At 35.3% G+C, this 14,166-nt stretch overlaps 1 long non-coding RNA gene across 3 annotated transcripts in view; it reads left to right on the top strand.

Moving 5' to 3' along the window:
* Nucleotides 1–14,166, top strand: part of LOC134762036 (uncharacterized) — a 41,959-nt gene that overhangs the window by 13,606 nt on the left and 14,187 nt on the right. The window contains exon 2 of one of the 3 annotated variants that reach the window (XR_010141502.1): nucleotides 12,061–12,169. The exons of the other annotated variants lie outside the window; for them this stretch is intronic. This is a non-coding gene — a long non-coding RNA (uncharacterized LOC134762036). The remainder of the gene's footprint in view (nucleotides 1–12,060; nucleotides 12,170–14,166) is intronic. 3 annotated transcript variants of the gene reach the window in all.

Here is a 14,166-nt window from a genome sequence, read left to right as displayed (position 1 = left end):
TTTATACTAGAGCCTTCTCAACATTCTCTTCATCTTGGCTTCTTCTCTGCCATGCAGAATTCTCATAATTAATTTATGACTTGTAATATTAAAAAAATTCCCTTTGGCTGGGATCAGTGGCTCATGCCTATTATCCCCGCACATTGGGAGGCCGATGTGGGCGGATGACCTGAGGTCAGGAGTTTGAGACCAGCCTGGCCAACATGGTGAAACCCTGTCACTACTAAAAATACAAAAAATAGCTGGGCGTGGTGGCAGGTGCCTGTAATCCCAGCTACTCGGGAGGCTGAGGCAAGAGAATCACTTGAACCCAGGAGGTGGAGATTGTGGAGGCTGCAGTGAGCCGACATCATGCCACTGCTCTCCAGCCTGGGCAACAGAGAGAGACTCCATCTCCAAAGGAAAAAAACAAATACCCTTTGTTGCTGATGCTGGTGCACATGGAAAGGTATGGATACCCAAGATTCCTACTGGGGAAGAGGTGGGGTTCTTAGATATTCATGAAAAAGGGGAATATGTAATGTTGAAGTTCTGTCTGTGTGCTCCATCAACTCCATGTGGAACAGGATTAAAATATGCACATTTGAACAGGATGGCATTTATTACCCAGAATAATTCAGAAAGTTTTGAAAAAAATAATTAGGAGACACTTGCTTTCTACAATGCTAAAGAAAGTCTGCGTAAATACTCTATTAGAGATCACACAGCATGAGCGATTACTGTAGCTTGCATTTGCATAAAAGTTGTTTCTTTATGATTAGATTTGAATTATAATTTGCTTCTTTGGCGGGGGCCAGTATCACAGCAGTGATATTGTGTCCTTCTGTGAGCATCAGCGCATGATGAAAATTTGTTCTGTTACCATGGCGCTAATTTGATTCGCTTAGCTAAATAGTTCTCTGAGAATGTTTTTCCACTGTAGAGTTATTTTTCTCTTTATTATTGAGTACCTTGAGGACATTTACCAGCTGATGTGCATAAAGCATCACATGTAATCTGGAAGCTCTCTTTTCTTCTTAGATTCTCTTTGCATATATCTTTCTTTAAAAAGTGAAATCTCTCATCATTGTTTACTGGTCATAAAAACCCAGGCTCTGCCACTTAATGAATGTTTGACAAAATATTTATCTTGGGTCAGAAAGATTGGTGTCACTTGTGAGCTTGTTAGAAATTCAGAAACTCAGGTTTTACCTCAGGTTTCTTGAAACAAAATCTGCGTAAAAAGATCTCCAGTTTATTGTTGTACACATTAAAATTTGAGAGGTACTTTACAGCTAAGCCTGACTTTTTAATCTGAGAAATATACAACTTATACTGTATGATTAAATCGAGAACTCAAAAATGCACGTCTATGTTCCTGTTGTTAATTTTGTACTTTATCATTCAAAAAATATCATCTATACACTACACTGGTGTTGTGAATCTTATGCTGTCTTTTCTCAGAGATAGAGAATACAACAGAGAATATTTCTTCATTGGGAATTATTTTATAGGACAATTTCAGTAGTATAAGTCAGAATCAGTTCTCTTCACTCATTTTATCTTGAGTCAGTTTAAGAATTCTGCCCATGGCCACTTGAAGTGTGTGTGTGTGTTTTCAGGGACTGTTGATATTCAGGGATGTAGCCACATAGAATTCTGTCCGGAGGAGTGTCAATACCTGGATGCTGCTCAGCAGAATTTGTATAACGATGTGATGTTAGAGAACTACAGAAACCCGGTCTTCTTGGTTGAGGATAACTTCAATATAGAATTCCTAGTTTACCCTAAAGGTTTCATTTTCTTCCTTTGTAGGATGTGTTTTGGTAATTTCTGCTTTGCATGAGTGAATTTCAGATCCCTGTTTTCAAGACAATCTTGAGGATTTTTTGGTGTGGAAAATAAATTCTTCAAGTTGTTTCATTTTGACCTGAATTTTCCCCTTTCCTGAGCTTATCTATATTATTCACTCTAGATAAGTGGTAATTTCAGAAATTTAGTGGCATAAAATAATGTCCACACCTTAAAATTCAATTGCCGCCACCAATGTTTGATTCAGTAATACTGGGGAGTGAAACTGAGGACCCACGTATTTAATAAACTTTCTGAATATGCTAAAGGTTCTGTCAGTAAAAATTATTTTGGAATTAATTTTCTAGAATCTTCTATTATGTCCTCTTTTCTCTACTTAGCACAGTATTAGGTTGGTAAATGGAGAATCTCAGGAAAAGTCATGCTCATGCTGCTTTTTAAAATAAAGCCGGTATTGTCTTCTCTAAGCCAGACGTGGTCACCTGTCTGGAGCAAAGGAAAAAGCCATGGAGTATGAAGCACCCAGGTAGGTGAAAGCGAATGAAGAAGAGGATGACATAGATGAGAGACCCAAAGGCCAAGGAGGAACCCAGACTTTTACATGTGATTTGGGCAGCTGTGCTCCAGTGGAAATCGTTTCTGAGAAGCCTGGGTTTTTTTCACTTGTTCTCACATAGGGGCATCCTCTGTCCCATGCTCTCTAATGACTCTACTTTTTCTTCAATAATTTTTCTTCAGATTTGCAGTGAGAGCCAAAGTTCTCTTTATGGCTTATAAAGGAGTGCACAATCTGACTACTTTTATTGCTTTTGGGGATATACAAATAGCTGCATATTTTTTAGAAACTCTATGTTTAACCATTTTTAAGTTCTCTTTCTGCATTGTGTCTGAAATATGTAAAAGTAGTGATATTGAGATTTGGTTCAGAAATCGAAGAAATACAACAAACATATGTTGTATGTTTTCTGCTTTATAGTTTCTTATTTTATGGAGGTTTCAAAAGGGTTTCTACAGAAATTCATACTCGGTAATTTAATCAGAATATTAAGTATCTTTAAGAATATCTAATGTTATTTGAATTGAAATTTGTATTGTTTTAGTACTAACTGAGGTTGGTAATTTCAACTCTGTCTTAATTTCTCAACTATAAAATAATGTATATATTTCCTACATTTCTTCAATTCACTATGTCGGGGAACTTAGAACACTACTGAGCATATGTTAAGCTCCCACTTCTTTCCTTGTTTTTTAAATTACTATTTTGTAATTTTATCTTGCTTAGGATAAAGTTTACCAGAACTGTAATTTATATGTGTGTATATATATATATATAGGTGTGTATTGTGGAAATTTTTACAAATAAAAATTGTATAATTATATATTTATTGTGTACAATGTAATGACTTACTGCTTGTGTAGATTGTAAAATGATTAGCAGAATTATGTTTATGACCATTTCTATCACCTTTCCTCACATAGGTACCTTTTTTATAATGAAAACATCTAAGATCTGCTGACATCAAATTTTAAGCCTACAAAAAATCAGTGTTAACTGCATCATGAAGCTATACATTCCAGTCGAAAAACTTACTCATAACAGAAAATTTGTGTCTTTTCAGCATCTTTTCATTTTCTCCCATATCTAGTCCCTGACAACTACCATTGTAGTCTCTGCTTCTGTGAGCTCAGCTTTCTTAGAATTCCCCATATAAGTGAGAATGAGCAGTATTTCTCTTTCTGTGTCTGGCTTATTTCCCTTGGCATAATGTCTTCCAGTTCTACCCATGTTGTTGAAATGGCAAGATTTTGTTATTTTTCAGGCTAAATAATATTCTATTGGTTATTTATACCAGCTTTTCTTTATTCAGCATCCACAAACATTTAGGTTTTTTATATCTTGGCAATTGTGAATAATGCTGCAACAAATATGGTGGTACAGATATGTCTTCAAGTTACTTATTGCATTTCCTTTTGTTATATACACAGAAGTGGGATTGCTAGATTGTGTAGTACTTCTGTATTTCAAATAACCTCTACTGGTTTTTGTAATGACTCCATCAATTTTTAACTCTCCAAGAATGTACAGAATTTTTTTTCTTGAAAGTGTTGTCAACACTTGTTATGTTTCTTCTTTTTACATTATCCATTCTAACATGTTTGAAATGATACTCATCATGGTTTTGATTTGCAATTGTCTGATATTTGGTGATATTGAGTACTTTATGGTTTATCTGTTGGCCATTTGTATGTCTTCATTGGACAAATATCAGTTTAGTTTTTTGCCTATTTTGAACTGGGTTACTGTGGTTTTTGCTTTTAATCTGCTTGCCTTTCTTATATATTTTGTATATCAATCTTTTATCAGATGTATGTTTTGCAAATATTTTTTCCCATTCTACAAATTTTTTAATTTTATTGTTCCCTTTTCTGTGCAGAAGGTTTTTAGTTTGATGCAGTCCAGCTTGTTTATGTTTGCTTTTGTTGCTGTACTTTGGGTATTATGTCTAACAAATTATTGTTAAGACCATATCATGTGGGTTTTCCGTGTATTTTTTTTCAGGATTTTTAAGGATTCATATTTAACTCTGTAATTTAACTTTTAGCATGGTGTAAGAAAAATAAGCTAATTTTATTCTTTTGCCTGGTGGTATCCAGTTTTTTCAGAACCAAATATTAAAAAGACTATACTTTGTTCATTGTGTATTTTTGGTGCACTTGTCAAAGATTAGTAAAATTTATATGCCTGGGTTTATTTCTGGGCTCTGTTCTGTTCCATTGGTTTCTTGTGTCCATATTTTGCATGTATCATCTTGTTTTTTTTTACTACAATCTTAAAATATAGTTTGAAATCATAAAGTATGAAGTTTGGTCGCTTTGTCCTTTTTCCTCTAGATTGCTTTGGTTTTTCAAAGCCTATTGTAGTTTCATGTAAATTTTAGAATTGTAATTTCCATTACCATGAAAAATGTCACTGGATTTTTAATAGGGAGTTCATTGATACTGTAGATCACTTTGAATCATATGGCACTTTATAATATTTATTCTTCCAGTTCATAAACATGAAATCTTTTTGCATTTATTTGTGACTTCTTCAATTTCTTTAATCAATATATGTTTCAGTGTAAAGATCTTTTGCCTTCTTTGTTAAATTTATTTTTCAGAAATTTATATTTTAATTCTATTGGAAATGAGATTGTTTTCTTCCTTTTTTATCAGATGGTTTGTTGTTAGCATATGGAATCGTAACCGATAATTATATGTTAATGTTATATATTGCTAATTTTCTGAGGGCATTTGTTAGTTTTTGATGTACTGTTTATGGTTTTCTATATATAAGATCATGTCACCTACAAACAGCAACATTTTAATTTTTTTTTCCTCCATTTGAATGTCATTTTTAGGGTCATTTTCTTGACTAATTCTTCTGCAAAGTACTTTCACTGCTATGTTAAAATAGAAACGTTGACAATGGAACCATGTAGCCTTACCCTGGTGTCTATAAATTTGAAGAAGCAAACAGCTCTTTAATTTTTTATAAACTGGTTTCAGGAGGTACAGATCTTCTTTTGTTGGGTCCCCAGGGTAATGGGATGCCCGATGAGCTTGTAGTAGGGAAGAGTGTGTAACTGTGTCACAAGGCTGCTGGGTATGCAGTGGATTCCGCCTTCAAGTGGCTTTTTACCAGGGGCTTTGGTTGTTGTGATTCCCACCTAATGTCTGGGCGGGCTGAATTTCCTTCAGGACTTTTATTTATAGGGCAGAAACTGGGACAGATTTCTGCAGTTGGGTCTGCATATGGTGGACGTTATATCGGGATGTGGTAAGTGTGGCTACCACTGAGTATTTGGAAGTTTTTTTCCACATCACTGTGTGGGTTCCTGTGTTGGCAGGAATTGCTGTGAACTGTGGCAAAGACAGCTGAAACTGAGTCACTGAACTCCTTCCGGGGCCACAGTAGAGGCCAAGGTCTGCAGGCCATGGTAGAGGCCCAGCTGGAGTGCAGTGGCACAGTCTTTGCTCACTGCAACCTCCGCCTCTGAGGTTCAAGCAATTCTCCTGCCTCAGTCTCCCGAGTAGCTGGGATTATAGGTGCCTGCCACCATGCCCGGCTATTTTTTTTTGTATTTTTAGTAGAGACTGGGTTTCACCATATTGGCCAGGCTGATCTCTAACTCCTGACCTCAGTTGATCTGCCTGCCTCGGCCTCCCAAAGTTCTGGGATTACAGGAGTGAGCCACCACGCCCAGCCTTCTTGGCCGATTTTCAATAGTTGTCTTATTATGTGAAGGTGAGTAGTCATAGAAATAGTGGTATATTCACCAGGTGTTTAATGATAAATATATATATTTTCTTTGTGTGAGAAAAACACTTTTGTGATTTGAAGGTGATTTATATTTATATATTTTGTGATTTATAGAAAGAAGTATATCACTTTTAGTTGTTTTCAAAAAAAATTGTGAAAACACAACATAAAATTTACCAACTTAAAGCTTTTTAAGTCTATATTTCAGTGCTGAGTGTGGTGGAGGCTCATGCCTATAATGCTGGCACTTTGGGAAACTGAGGCAGAAGTATTGCTTAAGCCCAGGAACTTGAGACCAGCCTGGGCAGCATATAGAGAGCCCATCTCCACAAAAATTTTAAAATTAGCCAGGTGTTGGGGTGTCCACCTGTGGTCCTAGCTCCTTGTGAGGCCGTGGCAGGAGAATCACTTGTGCATGGGAGGTCGAGGCTGCAGTGAGCTATGATTATGTGACTTCATTGCAGCCTGCAGGACAGAGTGAGAACCTACCTCAAAAAAGGCGTACGTTTTAGTCATTAAGAGTATTTACGTTGTTATGTAAAGACCTCTAGAACTTTCACGTTTTCTAAAATTAAAACTTAATACCCATTAAGTAACAACTGCCCATTTTAACCTCTCTTTAGACCTTGAGTAACACCATTCTCCTTTCTGTTTCTATTTGACTACTTACTATGACACACATCATGGAATCATATAGTATCTGTCACTTTGTTACTGTCTTATTTCAGTTGACATAATATTCTCAACGTTTATGTAAGAATGTGACAAGATTTATTATTTTAAGGCTGAATAATATTCCACTATATGTATATGTTACATTTTTAATTTGTTTATCAGTCAAGGGATATCTGGGTTACTTCTGCCTTTTGGCTTTTGTAAATATTGGTATAATATATTTATATATATAGTATATATATAAATATATGTATATATTTATATATAATATATTGGTATAATCTATTATTACCAATATTTATATATTTAATATATATAATTTATCATTGGTAATAATAGATTATACCAATATTTCAAATATATATTCAAATATATCTTCCGGGTTCTTTGTTTGAATATAGATTTATATTTGGAATATACATTTATATTTATGTTTGAATATAGTTTTAAAAGTGGAATTCTTGGATTCCATTTATAAATATATTAATATATAAAAATATATTTTATATTCCAGTCAAATAATATGATTTATATTTGAATATAGGTTTATAAGTGGAATTCCTGAATTATGTAATTTAATTTTTAAGAAACATTCATAATATGATGGTTGCATCCTTTTTTCCCCACCAACAATTCACATGAGTTTTAATTTCTTTACATCCTCAACAGATTTGGCATTTTAAAAATTTATCATGGCCATTCTAATGGGTATGAGGTGGTTTTGTTTTGGATTGTAATTTTGTTTTGTATTTCTCTACAATTGGTACTTTTTTTGCATTATTTTAAGTACTTTTTTCTACTTATATATATATTTTTGATTAAACCTCCATTCAATTCTTTGTCGATTTCTAAATCAATTTATTCAATGTTTGTTGTTCAGTTTTAGTTGTTTATAATTCTGAATATTAACTCATCGCATGTAATTTGCGAATATTTTCACCCATTTCTTCGGTGGCATTGTCATTCTACTAAATATTTTCTTTGGTGTGCAGAAAATTTGAAGTTTAGTGTAGTTAAATTTGGGGGGTTTTTATGTTTTTCATAAGTGTGATGTCATAGCTACAAAAAAGTGCCAAAACCAGTGTTCTGTATTTTCCCTATTTTTTTCTTCTAAGAGTTGTATTAGTTATATATTTTTTAGTCTCATTATTTTATTTAAAATGTGCAAGAAAATAATCCAACTTTATTTTTTTCAGTGTAGATACTCAGTTTTCAACATCATTTGTTGAAGAGATTTTCTTTTCTCTATTGTGTAGTCATGGCAACTTTGTGGAAGATTATTTGATTATATAAAGAAGGGTTCATTTCTGGGCTATTTTGTTCCATCATTTGTTTATTTGTCTATGTTAGTACCACATTGCTTTTGTTTATTGTAGCTTTTTAATGTATTTTGAAATCAGGAAATATAATGCCTCTTTGTTCTTCCTCATGGGTGTTTGGCTAGTTTTAGCTCATAATCAATTAAAAAATTTTTAAACAATATTTCTGGTCAACAATGTACCATTGGAATTTCTTCACCACCGTGAGTTGTTTTCACATTTTGATTAAATTATCTGGACCTTGAGCAAGAATATATTAAAGAGTGTGTTTTATTTCCATATATTTTTGAATTTGCCAATATATCTCTTGATTTTGATGTCTAGTTTCATTTTATTTTAGTCAGAAAACATAACTGTATAATTTTGGTCATCTTAAATTTATTTATTTATTTTTTTTGTTCTTGAGAGACAGATTCTCACTGTGCCACTCAGGCTGGTGCGCAGTGGTACAGTCTTGGCTCACTGCAGCCTCAACCTCCGAGGCTTAAATAATCCTCCCACCTCAGCATCCCAAGTAGTTGGGACTACATATGTGTGCTGTCACGCCTGGCTAGTTTTTTGATTTTTTGTAGAAATGCGGGTTCTCACTATATTGCCCAGGCTGGTTTTGAAATCCTGGTCTCAGGCAGTCTCCCCACCTTGGCCTCCCAAAGTGCTGGGCGCTACAGGCATGAGCCACCATACCTGGCCAGTCTTCTTAAACTTAATAAGGCTTGTTATGTGTCCTAACAGAATGCACCAAGTTCAAACAAGAATATTGTGTAATCTGTTCCTTTTTACTGGAGAGTCCTGTATATATTTTTAATGTGTAGTTGGTCTATGATACGATTTGGATGTTTGTACCCTTCAAATCTCATGTTGAAATGGGGTTCCCAATGTAGCATGTGGATCTTTGTGTGATGTGTTTGGGTCATGGGGGCAAATCTCTTGTAAATGACTTCACACCATCCCCTTGGTGATCAATGAGTTCTCACTCTGTTAATTCACGTGAGAGCTACGTGTTTAAAGAACCTGACACTTTCTTTTCATGCTTGCTCCCTCTCTCCCCATGCAATATGTCTGGTTTTTCTTTGCCTTTACCATGATTGTAAGCTTACTTACACCCTCACCAGATGCAGATGCTGGCACCATACTTATTGTACATTGTGCATAACTATGAAGCAAATAATTTTTTTCTTTATAAATTACAGTCTTGGGTATTTATTGCAATACAAAATGAATTAATACAATTTATAATGTCATCCGGGTTTTGTTCTCTTATTGATGTTTTAACTAAACTTTCACTCATTATTAAAGTGGGGTCTTAATGTCTGTAATTATTATGTTGCTATGTATTTTTTGCTTCACTTCTGTCAATATTAGCTTTATATATTTTGGAACCCTGATCTTTTAAATAGATATAATAGTTATAGATTCCTGGTAAATGACCAATGTTATAATTATATAGTAACAATCTTTACCTCATGCTAGTTTTTGATTTACAGCATATTTTGTCTAATATAATTATGACCACCTCACTTAATTGTGGATACTGTTTGCATGGAATATGTTTTTTCATTCTGTTTCTTTCAACCTATTTGACTCAAAGTTAAAGTGAGTCTCTTGAAATCTTGGTCTCAAGCAATCTTCTAGTCCTGGCCTCCCAAAGTGTTGGGGCTACAGGCATGAGCCACCACACCTGATTAGTCTTCTTAAACTTAATAAGGCTTGTTATGTGTCCTAACAGAGTACACCAAGTTCAAACAGCGTAATTTGTTGGATGTTGTATGATTTTGTTTGTTCTTATTCCATTCAGCCATTTAATTTCTTATTATTAGTTTAATCAATTTATATTTAAAATGATTCCTTAGAGAAGTGAAGTTACTATTACCATTTTGATTGTTATTATTTTCTGTGTTTCTTGTAGAGATGTTTTCCATCATTTCCTATTTTACTGTCTTAATTTTTGTTGTTTTGATTTTGTAGTGTTATGCTTTGTTTCCTTTTTCATTTTGTATTGCATACTTTCTATAAACTTGTAATTATCTTGGTAATTGGAGATTATGTAAAACATTTTAAAGTTATAACAATATTAATATGTCATAACTTCAGTTGAATAAAAAACTATACCTCTTTACATCCTGTAGTGTTTTTTTTGTTGTTTGTTTTGTTTTGTTTTTGAGATGGAGTCTCGGTCTGTCACCCAGGCTGGAGTGCAGTGGTGTGATCTCGGTTCACTGCAACCTCCGCCTCCCAGGTTCAAGCAATGCTCTGCCTCAGCCTCCCGAGTAGCTGAGATTACAGGCACCCACCACCATGACTGGCTAATTTTTTATATTTTTAGTAGAGACGGGGGTTTCACCATCTTAGCCAAGCTAGTCTTGACCTCCTGACTTCGTGATCCACCCATCTCAGCCTCCCAGAGTGCTGGGATTACAGGCATGAGCCATTGTGCCTGGGCTTACATCCTGTAGTTTTTTATTATTACAAATATTATTTTATATTGTGTATCTATTAACAGATTTAGGCAGTTTTTCCGTTCAAATTCTATAGCAGAATTTTAAGAGATTTTGCTTCATGATTATGGTAGTAAACAATTGTATATGTGTTTATACACTTACATTTAACAGAAAGCTTTATAGTTTCATGTAGTTTTTTAAGGCTGCTCAGCATCATTATATTTTTCAACATATGGATTCTTTTTGACATTAAAAAAATAAACAGCATCTCACTATGTTACTCAGGCTCATCTTGAACTCTTAGCCTCAACTAATCTGCCTGCCTTGGCCTCCCAAGACTCTGGGATTACAGACATGAGCCACTGGTGCCTGGCCACCATGTAGCATTTCTTGTGGGACCAAGCTAGTGGTGATAAATACCTTCACCTTTTGTTTATTTTGTATGTTCTTTATTGTTTCCTTATTTTTAATTCCAGAATAATTCCAAATAATTTCAAAGCAAACAGTATTGATTGGCATTAGCTTTTCTTTTATCACATAAAAATTTGGAAAGTTCTCATCCTCTTTCATCTTCAGATAAACCCTCTACTACTTTTTCCCTACATTCATCTTCTAAGATTTCTTTTCCAAATGTAGTAATCTACTTAATGGTGTTTAGTATGTTTAACATTCCATGTTTTCATTTTGTTTTGCAATTTTATTTTATTTCATTTTACTTTATTTTATTTTATTATTATTTTTTTTGAGACAGTCTCGCTCTGTTGCCCAGGCTGGAGTGCAGTGGCATGATCTTGGCTCACTGCAAGCTCTGCCTGCCAGGTTCATGCCATTCTCCTGCCTCAGCCTCCCGAGTAGCTGGGTCTACAGGCGCCCGCCACTATGCCCAGCTAATTTTTTGTATTTTTTAGTAGAGACGGGATTTCACCGTGTTAGTCAGGATGGTCTCGATCTCCTGACTTCGTGATCCGCCCTCCTCAGCCTCCCAAAGTGCTGGGATTACAGGCATGAGCCACCACGCCCAGCCAATTTTATTTTTTTTTGTTTCGTATTTTAGATTATGCCACCTCACATCAGTTAATTGTGTTTTTAGTTTTTATTTTGTATGGTAATTGTGAATGACAATATTCAACTCTGTATACTTTAAGACATTGTGGAGCCAAAGTTAAATATGAATCAGTCGTATGTCTATTCCCAATATAATAATTTCTGTGTTTGTGTATACACATATTATTTCTGTATTGTTTATGACTTGTATGTTTGTGAGTGATCAGTGGTCGTTTTATCTGAGTAGTCATAAAAAGTCTCCTGCTTCTAATATCTATTTGGGAATCTATTTTTGTGTGGGAGAAATACATTTTTGATTTGAAGGTAATTTTAAAAACTATCAATTTTGTCCCTTTTTTAGGTATTATTACTGTTTATTTTTAATTATCAAGAACATAAAATTTAGAATCTTAATTTAAAAATATGTAGTTTATATTAATTATATTGACATTATTATACAACATATCTCTAGAATGTTTTTGTCTTGCAGAACTAAAACGGAATACACATTAAACAACTACTCATTTCTCCCATTTTCTGGCCTTTTACAAACAATTCTGTTTTCCTGTTTTTGAGTCTAACTGCTTTAAATATCTCATGTAAGTGGATTCATACAGTATTTTTTGTGGCTGACGTATGTTATTTTGCATAATTTCATGAAAGTTTATTATGGTTGTTAGAATATTTCCTTTTTTTTTTAGATGGAGTTTTGCCTTTGTTGCCCAGGCTGGAGTGCAGTGCAGCGATCTCAGCTCACCGCAATCTCCGCCTCCCAAGTTCCAAGCCATTCTCCTTCCTCAGCCTCCTGAGAGGAGGCCAGGGTTACAGGCATGCACCACCATGCCTGGCTAATTTTTGTATTTTAGTAGAGACAGGGTTTTTCCATGTTGGTCAGGCTGGTCTCGAACTCCCAAACTCAGGTGATTCACCCAGCTTGGCCTCCCAAAGTGCTGGGATTACAGGTGTGAGCCAGTGTGCCCGGCCTGTATTTCCTGTTTTTAACACAGGAATATTCCATTATTTTTATGTTTCAAATTATATTTATCCAGTAATATGGGGAGAAAAATTTGCATTGCTTTCACCTATTGCCTGTCAATAACAATGCTGTAAAAATTATGGATGTGCAGCCGGGCGCGCTGGCTCATGCCTGTGATACCAGCACTTTGGGAGGCCAAGGTGGGTGGATCATGAAGTCAGGAGATCGAGACCATCCTGGCTAACACAGTGAAACCCCGTCTCCACTAAAAATACAAAAAAATTAGCCAGGCGTGATGGCAGGCACCTACAGTCCCAGCTACTTGGGAGGCTGAGGCAGGAGAATGGCATGAACCTGGGAGGTGGAGGTTGCAGTGAGTCTAGATTGTGCCAGTGCACTCCAGCCTGGGCAACAGAATCAGACTCCATCTAAAAAAAAAAAAAATTATGGATGTGGAAATAACTCTTCCTGTGATTATATGTGTGAGAGTTTATATTTATACTACATTCTGTTTATTTGGTCTAGTTCACTTTTTATAACCAAACCAAATTATTTTAAGTCTGTATAATGTGTTTTGAAATCAGGGAGTTGTGATACCTCCAACGTTGTTCCTCTCCTTGAAGATTATTGGGTGTTTCATTGTTTCTTAAAATTTCATGTAATTTTGGGGTTGCTTTTTCTATTTCTGCTAAAATAAAATTAGATATTTGAAAGAGATTGCATTAAATCTGTAGATTACACTGAGCAGTATGGGCAGCTTCACAATATTAATTATTTTACCCTTTGATCATGCTGAATATTAATTATTTTACCCTTTGAGCATGCTGAAGAGTTGTGTTAATTTTCATGTATTTGTAAATTTTTTAGTTTTGTTTTGATTTCTACTCTCATTCCATTTTGGTCATAAAAAGTAATCTATCAATTTCAATTTTTAAAGATTTAGTAAGTTTTTTTTTATCATGGCCTAACAGGGAGTTTATCAAACAGAATATATGTGAGCTATTGAGAATGGTTGCACCCTGCTATTGTTAAGGGGTATTCTTTGTTCGGCATAATATTGTTTTATACTGCTTTCTTTGTATATTTTTTTCTTTTTGAGATGGAGTCTTGGTGTGTCACCGAGGGTGGACTGCAGTGCCGCAATCTTGACTCACTGCAAACCCCGCCTCCCTGGTTCAAGCAATTCTCCTGCCTTAGCCTCCTGAGTAGCTGGGATTACAGGCTCCTGCTACCACAACTGGCTATTTTTAGTAGAGATGGGGTTTTAGTAGAGATGGGGTTTCGCCATGTTGGCCAGGCTGGTCTTAAACTCCTTACTTCAGGTGATCTGTCCTCCTTGGCCTCCCAAAGTGCTGGAATTACAAGCATGAGCCACTTGTCCCCATCTGTACTGCTATGTCTCTTTTCCTTTTTTTTTTTTTTTTTTTTGAGACAGAGTCTCGCTCTCGCCCAGGCTGGAGTGCAGTGGTGCAATCTCGTCTCACTGCAAGCTCCGCCTCCTGGGTTCATGCCATTCTCCTGCCTCAGCCTCCTGAGTACCTGGGATTACAGGCACCTGCCACCAGCCCTGCTAATTTTTTGTATTTTTAGTAGAGACCGGGTTTCATCGTGTTAGCCAGG

This window comes from Pongo abelii, chromosome 8 (assembly GCF_028885655.2).
Source record: "Pongo abelii isolate AG06213 chromosome 8, NHGRI_mPonAbe1-v2.0_pri, whole genome shotgun sequence".
Classification (NCBI taxonomy): domain Eukaryota; kingdom Metazoa; phylum Chordata; class Mammalia; order Primates; family Hominidae; genus Pongo; species Pongo abelii.
This window is presented reverse-complemented; position numbering and strand designations above follow the sequence as displayed.